The sequence below is a fragment of the Paralichthys olivaceus genome, chromosome 23 (genome assembly GCF_024713975.1).
Source record: "Paralichthys olivaceus isolate ysfri-2021 chromosome 23, ASM2471397v2, whole genome shotgun sequence".
NCBI lineage: Eukaryota > Metazoa > Chordata > Actinopteri > Pleuronectiformes > Paralichthyidae > Paralichthys > Paralichthys olivaceus.
The window spans coordinates 9777151-9791096 of record NC_091115.1 but is presented as its reverse complement, the minus strand read 5'-3'; the positions used below and the strand labels follow the sequence as shown (position 1 = coordinate 9791096).

At 44.0% G+C, this 13946-nt stretch overlaps 1 protein-coding gene across 15 annotated transcripts in view; it reads left to right on the top strand.

Annotated features, from left to right (window-relative positions):
• Positions 1–13946, top strand: part of foxp2 (forkhead box P2) — a 103442-nt gene that overhangs the window by 41437 nt on the left and 48059 nt on the right. The window lies entirely within an intron of this gene.

Genomic DNA, 13946 nt, shown 5'->3' with positions numbered 1-13946 from the left:
CCCTCTCACTGTTTCCCCCCCTTGCTCGCTCTCCCACTCTGCTCTGCTCTCTTTATCAGACAGCGCTGGGGTTTTTCTACATAGGCAGGATAAAATATTGTTCCGTATCTTTTTTTATTTTTTTTATTTGTTTGTGTTGTTTAGCAGAGGAGGAAAAAGAGTTGTTGTTTTTTGCATTCGGCTGTTTGTGTTGTGGTGGTAAATATTCTCATTAGTGTGTCAGGAGCTGACGGCACGGTTTGCCTGGAGCTGTTGCCTGCAGTGTGTTGAAAATGTTTTGCAGTGACAGTTAGAACATTTTGTTGTTTGCTTTTTTTTTTTTGCTTTGGTTTATCAGTTTGTATCAAAGAGCTCGTTGAAGCTGTGCAAGGCCGTGTGAGAGAGTTAAAGCATGTGTGTGTGCAGAAGTGTGTGTGTGTGTTGGAGCATAGTACGGATGAATTTGGATAGTGTGTGTGCTTGTGGGAGTTTGTGTCATGGCAGTGCTGTATCCACCAGAGGGCCTCCTAATTCGGCTCACACAGATTCTGAGGCTCCGACCGCAGACCCAGCAGCTACAGAGAAACCTCTGAACATTTGCATGCAAGCTCTCCATTTCACTTTTAGAAATTCATGCAGATTTTTTATTTCACCTCAATTTGAGATTATTTCTTCTCTGGGTGACTCGATGATTTTGCTCCCTCCCTGTTTTTTATTCATCATATTGATTTCATTGACTTTTTAAAAATCTCTTTAATCTCTTACATATTCTTCATGTTTTATTGTACTGACTCTGCCCTGAACCGGCTCCAGTGGGTTGTGTGTGTGTGTGTGTGTGTGTGTGTGTGTGTGTGTGTGTGTGTGTGTCTGTGTGTGTCTGTGTGTGTGTGTGTGTGTGTGTGTGTGTGTGTGTGTGTGTCTGTGTGTGTCTGTGTGTGTGTCTGTGTGTGTGTGGGATGGTCGCCGGGGGGATAGGAGTTGTGAAAGTCAGTCGCCATGCAGAGTAAAGGAGTCAAGTGTCTCTCGTGTCTTTTCACTGTGAATGATGGCTTTGACAGTTCGCCAAAAGAGCAGTGGGAGAGGAGGTCAGAGGGCCGTGCTTCGGGGTGGACGGGGGGGACAACGCTGCAAGTTTTATAACGATGCGTGTCGTCCTCTTTGGCTGGACGGGACATTTTCATGCAAGCGCAAATTTGTGTGTGTGTGTTTGTGGCCGCAGCTGAAGCCTCGCAGTGGTCAGTCCGGTCAGGGCAATACAATAGATGCCGATATGTTGCTCTGTGTGTGTATGAATGTCCTGCAGGCTCACCCCCACCATCATCACCTCCTCCACTCCCCATACCCCGATTGCCCCCCAGCACCGACCCTTTATCCACAGCACAACACCAGTATGTCCTGCTGGTGGCTGCAGAGGCATCACAGCACTGTGGCCTCAACCCCCCATTCATCACCACTCCACCACTCTACACACACAAACACACACACACAGACACACACACACACACACACACACAGGCGATTGGGGTCGATTCCCTCCCTCTCTCTGCCATCACTCTTTTAGGTTTGAAGGTGTAAGGTTTCGAGGGCTGCATTCTTCTGTAGAAATAGATTAAGAGCAAAGCAGAAAGATACTGTTTTAGTGTTGCACCATTGAAACCTATGAGCTTGGACAAAAAATATTGGTAAATATCTTTCCAACAACTAAGAACCTGACCTGTATTTTAGTGGAAATAAAATAACCTCTGAGTAGTAGAATTAGAGATTTAATATCAGATGAAATTACTAATTGAAACAAGTAGAGTTTGGGTGTAAATTAAAACTCTGTTAGTCATCTCAAAACAATGAACGCTAAAAAAGGCCACAGAGAAAAGCGTTGCAAGTGTCTTGGTAAATACTCCAAGATGGACGTATGTCTAAGAGAGGAACCCCTGGTTGTGGAGGGGGGTTGGTGGATTTAGGGGGTTGGGGGTGTGGGGCTGGTATGATAGTGTGCGCCTTGTAAAAAAAAAAAAGAGACCGGCCCTCTTCCTCTCCCTCAAAACCCAGAGACGGACACATTGAAATGAGCAGTCCAGCTAACAGGTCTCCGGAGGCTTTTTAAAACAGGGGCCCTGTGCTGTTAACTTCACACACACTTCCTGTGGCGTGCGCTCTAACGCTGCATCTCTTTGCGCCGTCCAAGAAAGGAAAGAATTTTTCTTCTTTTGAATACATTTGTCAGCACAGCGCAAGTTTTGCAGTCGCTCGCGTGTTTTTCCTAGGAAGGCGATTGTGATGTTGGCAGGTTCATGTCTGTGAATGACAGCTTGCACGATATCATGCGTTCATATATGCTCACGTCCATCCATGTTTGGGTTTTTTTTGCACCTGTGTGCAGGAGAAAAAGAAATCCAGTCCACGTTCGCTCTTGAGTGCATTTTGAAGGAAGGCTGTTGGGTCTAATTTTCCACCCGCATTTGGAATGACATTGAGTGGTCCGGTGGGTATAGATGCTCGAGTCTCTCATCACGCTGCTGGGGGGATGATTAATAATAAGCACTGATGAATTCTCCACTGTCCCTGTGGGTTGTGCCATTACCTAGCAGCTCCAAAATACCACCTGCAGCTATAATTAGAAAAGCAGCGTCTTAAGGTCTCGTCGCCTTAGATTCGGCCAAAGGCTTTATAGGACACATCAAGGTACACAGGAGTCTTTTTCCCCCATATTCAAATATTGATATTTGAATTTCCTTTAACAAATAATATACTTGTTTTGCACCAGTTTTAATGTGAAAGTCACTCACTCCGTTATCCTTGCATCTAACTCATAACCATTATGTCACAATTGAATTTCCAGCCCCTAATTCTTGTCAGGGTTTCATCACCCCACTCCCAAGGTTGTCTAAATAGACCTAATTTGATTTGAGATCACAGATTAGATACCCACTGTATCTGATTGCAATTTGCCAGCGACAGATATGTATCAGAGCAAATGATGAATGTTACACAACCCTAATTACTATGCTAAAACGATCACTATAAAAGCCCCCTTGTTAAAATAAGAGCAAAAAAATATGCTGAGCTTATAGTCTCAATCAGTTTATCATTGACCCCAGACAGCTCTATGTTTTAATACCATATGCTGTACATGGGGGCCATACATTGATCTTTGGATCCATACCATAATGTCCATAATGAGCCTGTTAGTTGATTACAGTGGTCTGTAGACTTAATCCTGCCAGGGTTATCAGTGGGATTGATGAGCCAATACTCTGGACTACTTCCTCCTCTAAATGGGCTCGCTGCTGTAGGTAGTGTATTCAGAGCAAGATGGAGGCCATGGTTTATATATTGTGGTCGGGTCAGGAGATTTAACCAAAGACCCATGGGTGTTCTGTGGAGACAACCGTCTGTTACTACAACTCATAGACTGTATATAATTATAAACAATGCGTCTCCACTTCCTCCCATTATTCAGAAACGAAGGCAGGTTTAATGACATATACTGCAGCCAGCCACCAGTTGGCGATCAAGACCCTTTGGATTCACTTGGGAAGCAGTAATGTTGTCCATGCCTGACATTTCACAAACAACAACATAAACCTTAGTCGTTGACCTTTATCTTTTTATGTTACATTCATTTGTACTTGGACAAATATTTATTTACTTGTGCACAAAACTGCAGTTTATAAGCGACTGCAGCAGAGGTGCACATGTTGTGTACAAACTGATCGGATGTGCGTTTTTTAGTGTTTTCCTGAGGCACATGATGCAGCAAATATGCAAACGATCCCAACCCCATTTACATGACTGCAGCAGTTTGACAGGAATTACAATAAGTGCGCCCAGGTGCCATCTTTCTTCTCGGCTACCCCTGTCGCTACACGAGAGCTAGGCAGTGGTCCAACTTGAGAGTGACAGCAATTAACCTGGCTCCCTGGCTGTTTAGCTGGAGGAAATGGAAGGGATGAGGAATCTGACAGCAAGTGATGGGTAATATTTAGGGTTTAGGGGCAAATGAAATTTCCCCAAAAAAATGAAAGTCATTAGGGATAAAGTTACCCCACAGACAAAGGACAAAATGATTGTGTGTGTATGTGTGTGCATGTGTGTGTGCATGCTCATTTGACGGATGTGAGCTCACCTCCTTTTTACAACAACTCAAGTTTGTTGTTTAGCATCGGTAAATACTCACACTCTCTAAAACACTGACACACACCATCACCTCCCACAAACGAGCCTCAAGCATCTTTTTCTCTCTGCCCTTCACCTGCCTCTCTGTCTTTTTCTTGGTGTCGACTTTGTCACACACACACACACACACACACACACACACACACACCTAAGATGCAAATCTGGGCTTTGCCCTTGAGCATAATTTTAAGGCCTAATCACCCAGACTGTCCCTTTGGATGGAAAAGGGAAGGAGGGAGGGAGCGGAGGGAGGGAGGGAGGACGGTGTCTCTCATTTGCACCCTTACACAAAGAAGCTCATTAGGTTTATCTTCCAGGCCTGAGATTGCCCCACTCAACTGTGTAAATAAGACACCAGCCCTGGCCTGACACATCAATCACCTCTCAGGACAGGAGAAAGACCTCTGCTGAAATATGAACGATTTCATAAAGGCATCTTTTGTTCACCATCCTCATCATCTTCGCCGAGATAAGGTTTTTTTTCTGTTAAAGGCTGGAGACGCATAAGAGAAGCAGCATGTGCTGTATGTCTTTGTAAAATTATTCCCCCTTTCATTGAAAAGACCCCCTCTCCGCAATCCTCATGTCTGACTTATTTACAATGAAAGCCGTCCCCTATTTTTATTTCAAGTCTGCAGAATGGTACATACAGGCCTGTGACATATAGGCCTGTAGTTTCCCCCTCTGCGATGACACTAAAGATATAGGGTGTGAATGACAGCATGGCTTCTGTTTGCTCACTCTTCCCCAGACAAAACACAGTATTATTCTATTATCTATCTAGACGCCAACCTCTTCTTCCTCCTCCTCTCACTCTGTCTCGCCGCGTTTTTTTTCTCTCCGTCTCATTCGTCGGTTCCTTGAAACCTGGGCTGTCCATCTATGTTTAAGACACATTACATGTGGCCTCCTGGAATTTACAGTGGCGCTCTCCCAGTAACTCCATTTCGTGCCAGGAGTCCCCCGAGAGCGTGGCGAAATGTCAAGCTGCAAGGCTTGAAAGAGAGACGAGGAGAAAGGGGACAGTACGAGAGGAGGGGGGGTGAGCGATGGAGGAATTGAGAAGAGAGGATGAGAGAGATACTGAGTGAAATCTGCTGGAAATAAATGCTTATGGGTATTTTATGCTCAAGTGGTCGGGAGCTGTAGCGAGGGCAGAGTGGGGCTGAGGGGGACACAGGTAGAAAACAGATTCTACTTTGTGTGAATGCAGGATATCAAATGCGGAGGTCACTTATTGTGACTTTTGTTGCTCATAAGAAATCAAATAGAACATAATACAGAAAGCATGTGTACATTAACCCATCAAGACCTAAGGCGGCGAATAGAAATGCACTTTAAAACCTAAGCATTGTTTATGAACGACCACCTGGAACCTCAGTGTTTTCTGAAGAGATGAATCACAATGCACTTCATCAGTCAAGTGTCTTATGTCCCATCCGGTGTTAAAGGTATATACATGCATATATGTCCCATCTGGTCTTCAGGGTATGTACACACGTGCGTCACATTCCATATCCTAACATATGTTTCATCCGGTGTAAATGGGTTAAGTTAATGGAAATGTGTTCAGTTGGTATTCAGCCTAGATAAGGCCTTTTCTTTGACCTGACACATTGCTTCCTCTTTTCCTCCTGTGTTGCACATTAGGCCTGTGACAAAGGAAGTGGGCCAGGGTTAACTACCTCAGTGTAAATAAGAGGCAGTCATTCAGTATAGCACATACAGTCACCAATAGTCCTGCAGTCCTCTAGTCAACCCTAGTGCCGGTCGGGATCAATGGCCACTTCACAACTCATTTCCTTTTACGCCTCCCTAACTGCCCCGCTCTAGCTCTGGGAAAATAAATGGGACTGGATCTATAAGTCCACTCGCACAAGCACAAACACATATACAGGAGTGCACACACACATACAAACACACACTGACTTGCGTACTCTAAAGGACCTGAGCGATTGCTTCGGCTCAATACCCTCCGCGATAATTTATTGGCGAACTGCCTCTGTGGTGAATGGTGTATCATCTTCAGCGGCCTCACAAGCGAAAACAGGCATTCTGTCATTGTTTGTTGCCACTCCCCTGTTGTTGGCTTAAACAGAGTACCAGTCATTAATATGGCTGGTTGGAGTGTTACTGTCACACACGGTCTGAATACATACATGTAAATGGCTCCTGTTTTGCCCTAATGTGGAGTTAAGAGAAGGATGGAGGAAACGCGTGTGGTGTGTTTTTCCGATGCATACAAGGTAACGCTTTGCTGCCTGCCTTTTCTGTAAATGGTCCCCTCTCCCCCCCACCCGAAAAAAAAAAAAAAGCCAAGTAGCTTATAGTCATTTGATAGGCCACGACACCGCTATCCATTTAACAGAGCTTAAAAATCCTACATATGCATATGCCAGGGTGACTTAAGCTGACAACCAAAAGACAGGATTTGCTAGAAGGCAGCTTTGGAGTGTTGTGAATTTAACAAGCATGTCTAGTATTACAGTTCCTCTCCGCTTTAGCCATGAATAGTAACAAATCAGACTCTGAAACGCCTGCCCGGTGGTTTGTTGTGTACCCCCACCTCCCCTCCTGTAACTAATATTAAAATGACTTCAAATCTGGTTAAGAAGACGACTAGCAGCATCTTTAATGTCACCGGTGCTCTCGTTCTCTAATGCGCGGCCCAGAATCTCTGCTAAACAGATTCCAGGTATCATATTTTTTATGTCGCGTTTGTTAACACTCCTTGCTTGCTCCGATTACCTTCATCCCCTGACCCATTTTTCTTTTCTTTTTTTTTGAATGCATAAATGGCTCTATCCTCCTCCCAAGTTGTTTGTAGTTGCAACGCTATCAGGCTGCAAGGGGAGATGCTCTTTGCGGCGTAGCCTCCAAACACTGTATACATATGTAAGAGAGCCAGTCGCGCTCTCAGCCCGTCTCCTCTTCGCAGCTTTTCATACAAATGCAGTAAATAAGCTGCGGCCGTGGGGAATTGGAGGCTCCAAACAGACGATACTGACTGACATGTCACTTAGCGCCGGCTTTGGCTCTCTTCACTGCAGGCTTTAGAAGTGAAGCTGCAGGATTTTACAGTGTATCAGTCAAGGTCAGGTCCTCCATTCACTGTCAAGGTGGACTGACATCTTTATCACTTACAACTTTACAATATTAGGTGCTGTATTTTTAAATGTGTGCAAATAATTGAAGTTCAGATACCATTTTTCCCTTCCTGATACTTGGGCTTTATGTATCAGCCAATACCGAGATAAATAAGAACTTACATAACGTGTTTTAACAGCTCTATGCTAACAGCCCTGTATGGAAGTGATGACTCAATAAATACACACAAAGAATGAATGTCATAGAAGTTTTTATTTTTATAGTTTGGCAGTCATAACTGAAAAAGAACACAAATAAATAAATCTCTGAAAACACAACAACCCTCGCGTTTCACTTGTGGGACTTTCCAGTGTGAAATATTGGGTTACATAACCGGAAATCACTTCCTCTTTGCTGCTCTAAAAACAGTATTTGTCAGTAGCAGTACTGTGCAACATCTGCTTTGGAGCAGCTAAGAAGAAGTGATTTCTGGGAAAATTAATGTGGGTGAAACTATTTTAGAGAAGTGGTATTGGATCTATACATAGATTCAAGTTCTTCCGATGCTGGTATCAGTATCTAGTGCAAATACAACCAAGAGTTTGGCTTGTGACAAAGATTAATCAGAATCTGCGTAAAAGGACTTAATATTAGTTTTGGTCAGGTTCAGAGGATCAGACGTTCTCTCATGTGAGGTTAATGATGGGAGTCTGAGATACAGAAAGGCCTGCATCTCTTCAGCCTATGCCCCCCCATGCTCAGACAGCCTGCCATTCCTCATCAGGACCTAACCGCTGCTTATTTACCCCACACCCGGCGACTTAACTCACACGAATTGATCGGCGACAGCAGTGGAAATCTGCTTGTTCCACCCTGATAAAAAAAGACGCCCGCGAGCATATGTAGAACATGCTTTGCGGGCCGGGCGCAGCACTTCAAGCTCGACTAGACACTAAGCTGATATTGGTTTCACGCTTGAGCCCGCGGCACAGAATCTTCCAATGGAAACCCGGAGATTTGATTGTTTCTGCATATGCATTTATCAGAAGTTTACAAGATAAATATACATTAGGCAGGTGGCCTGACCATGCGTGGTATTATTTCAGTCATACTATTCTCCTCTGTCACCTGTTTGGACTTCATCATCCATTTCAGCGTGAACCTGATAATCATAATTTGCTCAAAACTTCAAATGGATTGGGTTTTTTTCCTCCCCAGAAATTCTGTTGCAGTGAGGAAATACGTCTTTGTTGGCAGAAGTTTTAAATGTATGAGGAGAGAATCCCTCTATTAATCACTGGAGGAACTGCTTGTTTTTTTCCCCCCTCTCTGTTCAGACACTGATAGCCAACACAAAGCGTACGGAAAGAGCACAATGACGTAACTCACAAGTTGCGGTCTCGACAATATGTGTAAAACAACCTCCTTAAATTTGTAATGCCTCCACCGCAGCCCTAAATGATATGTCATTTATCTTTCATACAAATTTTCAACTGGAGGTTTTTATTTTTTTAAATCTGTAATTGTTCTGTCCTTGTATGGAGTGCTGTGAAGGGAGTGATCATGCTTTTGGCACATTTATCAAAGCCCAAGAAAGAAAAAAAAAATGCAGAAAGGAGGCCTTTTTTTCTCACATAGCCAAACTAAGTGTGCAACAGAGTGATAAATTTTCTTGTTAGGAGAAATTACATCCACTAACTTGAGCTACTTTAGCATGAAATTGAAAAAGAAGCATTTCTTGTGAATTTCCATTCTTGATTCAATGAAAGATGTAGATTAGCCCTTCGGAGAAGGCGGCGAATGAATGAAACTGAAGAAGTATGACTCGGCTCGCTTGTTCTCAGAAGCGTGATATAGGATGCTGTTGGGAAAGGCTTTGTTTATGGAGGCAAGGTTCAGTCAGGCTGGTTCCAGATTAAAGAAAAATGTTTAACATCTCTCTCTCTCTGCTTCTGCGTGTGTGTGAGGTGGTGTACGTTCATGCATTCCCACACAAACCTTATGAATTTTTGCATTCTTATCACACTCTCTCCACTGCGATAGCTCTCCTTCTACACCTTCCTCGCATTACACACACACACAAACATGCAAACACACATTCTAGTGGTGGTTGTGTTGGCGTGTAACAGCTGATTGATAGATGCCGAGTGTCAGAGTGGAAGCCGGATAACTATATCTCCTCCAGCTCACTTAAAGGTCAAATGCACATCACTGTAATTGGAATATTCGTGAGACAATCACCAAGGTACAATGGAGGGAGGAAGAAAGGAGGAGGAGGAGGAGTGGAGAGAAGTGTTCCATAAGCGAAGAGAGAGAAAGAGGGGAAGGGAGGTGAGCGTGATCCATGGCCTCCTCCACAGGCAGATGGTTGTAGCTATTTATTGAGTTGATCTTTGGGGGAAGTGTGGTAGTCATTGAAAGATATATCACTTTAAATGGAGCCCAACCTCACTGAGGAGACCGGGGGGCTAACTGCGAGAACGAGGAGTCACATAAACTTTTATAAACGATGTAATGACCACTAAATGTCTGTCCTGACTTGCTCTAGTAGTAGGAAACAAGTATCAATCAAGTTTCCTCCTCCTACCTGATATTGGAGACAGTAAAAGTTTGAAATTGTGCTGTTTACAGCAGTTAATGTTGTCACTAAGGCTGAAGGCCAAGAGATGAGGACCTTAGGGTGCTCTCTCTTCACAACCAGCAACATGAGCAACACTCAGCACTTAACCTCTGCAGCTTTGCAGGAAGAGACAGACAGACACTCATACTATTGACCTGCATCAGCAGAGCTCCCAGGACGGAGTCTTATACACATGCACTAAACAGACATGCAGGCTTGGGTTGCTGGAGTCAACACACAGGCACAGAGCAGTGGGGCTTTTAATTGACATTGGTTATAATGCAGGGCCGATGCTTAAGTAGTGCCAAGTAAAAAGTGGAAAAAGTAAGAATCGAGTGTAGTTGCACTTAGGTGACAGTGCCAGTCACTCAAACTTTATTTGAACTCTGGACAGTGTGCAGAGTCTGGACATTGTCCGTTTGAGACCTGTTCTCGACCACTGGAAATAAGTTTGGTTTAGAGGAGAGGTGGCGACTGGGTAATGTGTGCTGGCGTCAGGATAGAAACCATCATCCACACGCTCACTGTGAATTGTCCTGACAGTGACCTGCTCCATTCACACATCAGCTCTATCGGTCATTACACAGCCTCTGTCTTAGGGAGCTGGGGGGGTAAAATCTGTTTACTGTCATGTCCAACTCTTTCAGACATTTCCGTCCTCACACACATCTCCTCTTAATTATGTCTCCATGAGTTCAGAATTGCAAAACATGCATCACAGCCTTCCAGTTTTCTTCCTAATCATTGTTTTGTGTTTTGTATGCATGCTGTGTGTTACCTACCCAGCATGCAGCAGCTGAGATGGGCCAGCCAGGGCTTACCCAACCTTTTTATTTGCCCATCTTTGTTTGTGAATGTGTCTTTTTGTGTACATAGCACATATGCACACGTTTGTGTCAGCACATTGATCGTTTCAACAGCATCTATTGATATTGGCATTCCGCACAAAACAAGTCGGCTCCTCGGCAGCTGCTTGCTCTCTGGTGCCACAGTCAGATTACTAGTCGCCTCTGGCCATGTTTTTTGGAGTGGGAGCCTCTTAATAAGGCCTTGTCAACAAAGACAGACACGAGCGCTGTGAAAAACAACTTCATTCTGTCTGATCCACTGACAAGAAGGATGAGAAAACCCCCAGTTTGCACTGAAATACAGCTGTTCCCTGGATATATATATAATTTATATACATATCATATCATACAGACAGCTGTTTCTACTATAGGCTCCCCAAATTGAGGCTAAAATGTCTTGATCGCCCCCCTGATGGCTGGCTGCAGTGTAGGTCACAAATGCAGCCTCCTCTACATTAACAGATGGGCTTTCGAAACTCAAAAGTCAAAGTACACGTCAAATACATATTTTGCAAAGATGAATTCTGTTAAAGTGCAAATTTTTCAGTAGGTTTGGTTTTAGTTTGTTATTTGATGCTACCACAACATCTTGATAGACAGCTGAGATTGACTCACAATTGGCCAAGTGCATGTGTTGGTGGGACCTTGCTACCACTGCTCCACCCTGCATCGGTACTGTGCAGACTCTGGCTCCAAATGCACAAGATGTCAGTGTTCATATCCAGGATATTTTAGCTTCTTCTCTGGACAGTAGTATCGTCCAGTCCATTCAGTTCACATGATTATCGCTTTTCTTATAAGCAACTAAGTCAAAGCGATTGATGTCTTTTCCCAATCCCACAATTCCATTTATTTCCCGTGGACTCAGCCTCCTTTTCCAAATGAACCACGTCTGGCTTGAACGCAACATTTCATATTGGGTATTCATCCAGCTGTTTGACCTCCACTCGTCTGGAACTGTGAAAAGAGGGGGATCATAATCACCTGAAGAGGAAATCAAGCGCTTCAGTAAAGAGAAAGCGTGTAATGCTGACAGAATGTGTCTGTTTGTGTTTTTCTTTTTTCTTATGTGTGGCTGCAGGGCTGCACAGTCCAACACACGTGGCTCATGCCAGCTTTGCTTTTGCTAAGAGATCACTTGACCTCTCTAACACACGCATGGACTGTCCGCCTCGAACACACACACACCTCTCTCTTCTCCCACCCACACACACGCCTTGGACGAGCTCTTCTTCCGTCTCTATTTTCCCTCCTCTCTGTCTCTTTGTGATAGTTTATTGTGGAGCTTTCTCCGTCATCTGGCTCTAAAGGACTTCCCTAAAAGCAGCGGTAGATAAAAAAAGCGTCGCTCAATGGGCCTGCTGTCACCTTATCTAAACGCAGCAATGCAGCACGGGTCATAGTAGACTTGCTAAAGCCACCAGCGGAGACAGAGCAAAGGAAGCAGGTGCATTGTCGGGGTAAATTGGATTTCATAAGTAATGAAGCATGGAAAGAGATGCTCCGAGACAATGGACAGAAGAACGTCTGACGAACAGAAGCAGTGAAGACATCTGGATTTGAGTTTAGCCAATTTTATGCTCCAACTTTCAGACCTGATAAAAATGTGTATATATATATTTTTTTATTTCCGTTAGACAAAGCACTCTTGTTTAAAATTTCATTTCACGTTACTTACGTTTATTCTCCCGTGCTCAAACAGATATATCATTGTGTTTGCACAGAACAGCAGCAGGAGGTCGGGATGTGAGTGAATGTTAGCGACGGCAGGCCACGCTCGCTGTTATTGCTGGCATGCGGCCTCCCGCGTCTCTGCAGACACATACATATTAGCGCACATATATATAAATAAACATATGCACCCTTCAACTCTCCCTCACAGACATAAACACACTCGCTTTATGTGCAATGGGCAAAACAGACCCGTGTTTCGTCTAAAAAAATAAGTGAGAGGTTACACAATACAGCCAGACGCCCCTCCAGTACTCCCCACCGCACATCTCTCTCTTTCCTTCCTGGGGTAGCAGCGAGCAAATTCATCTTGTCAATCCTCCCGGGAGGGTGTAGCTATGCAGCTCTGTTTACTGTGGCAGAAAGTTAATATAAATTTTCATCAGTGGGGGAAGTTTACACATATGATTCTATTTGTCCTTCATTATTAGCACCTGAGTCTGGGGCTGGGTCGGCATAATTGTCTACAGACACAGGCCAAATAGATGCAAGGGAAAGGCAAATAAGCACAGCCCAAAAATAATTTGATGCTTGTGTGTTACAATCCTCCACCCTAGGAATTTTTAATCTAGAGAATCAATAAACAAAGGGTGGGAGACGTGTTTGTGTGCGTCTATGAGTGTGTGTGTGTGAGGAAAGATGAGGGTAAGAAATGAATAATGTGATTTGAGCGTGTGGAGAGGGGGGGGAAGGTGAGAGAGAAAGAGTTGAGTTGAATTCAAAGGAGTTGAAGAGAGTAAGCGATCAATATGTAGGGTTTAGGGAAGAATAAAGAGGCTAAGACAACAAATGAAGACGAGACAAAGTGCATTTTAATGCTCGGATACAGACAGAGGAAGCTGAAGTAGCTGAAATCTCAGACACGGAGATAGCAGAGTGGAACACAGGAGCCCATTGTTCTCCTGGATAGTTTTACCTCTGTTCCTGAGGTCCAAGCAGATTCTCCACGGACCTTACTCCTCCGCCTCCCTTTTTTTTTTTCTTCCCCCTCCCTTGTTCACTGCAGACTGTTGATTTATTGAGTCATACATTCAAATGCTCATTACTCCTACATACTTTCCAAATTCTTCTTTTCCTCCCTCGTTTCTTTCACTTTGGTTTCGCTCCAGTTTCGCATGAAAGCACCATATGAGAAGGTTTCTGTTGGGACTTTGTCAGATTTTGGTTTCCTGCTCGCCACCATCCCATTGATTATTGGAGCCAGATGATCCTTGGTCAAATAGGGAGGGAGCAGAACGGCAACTACCTTTTGGATTTTCTTATACCCTTGTCATTTAACCCATTAAGACCTAAGGTGCTGAATATAAAGCGACTCTGAAAGATTGTTTGAAACCATCAACTGAAATGCTACTTTTAAAAAGTACATGTCTCATCAGGCTCTAAAGGGAGAAGCAGACAAATGTCGCTCACAGCCTTAGAGGTTTATACAAGCAAAGTTGCATCTGGTCTAAATGAGCAAGATATGCTCTGAAATGCAACCTCTTGTCTTCCCTATTCTCACGTAGAGA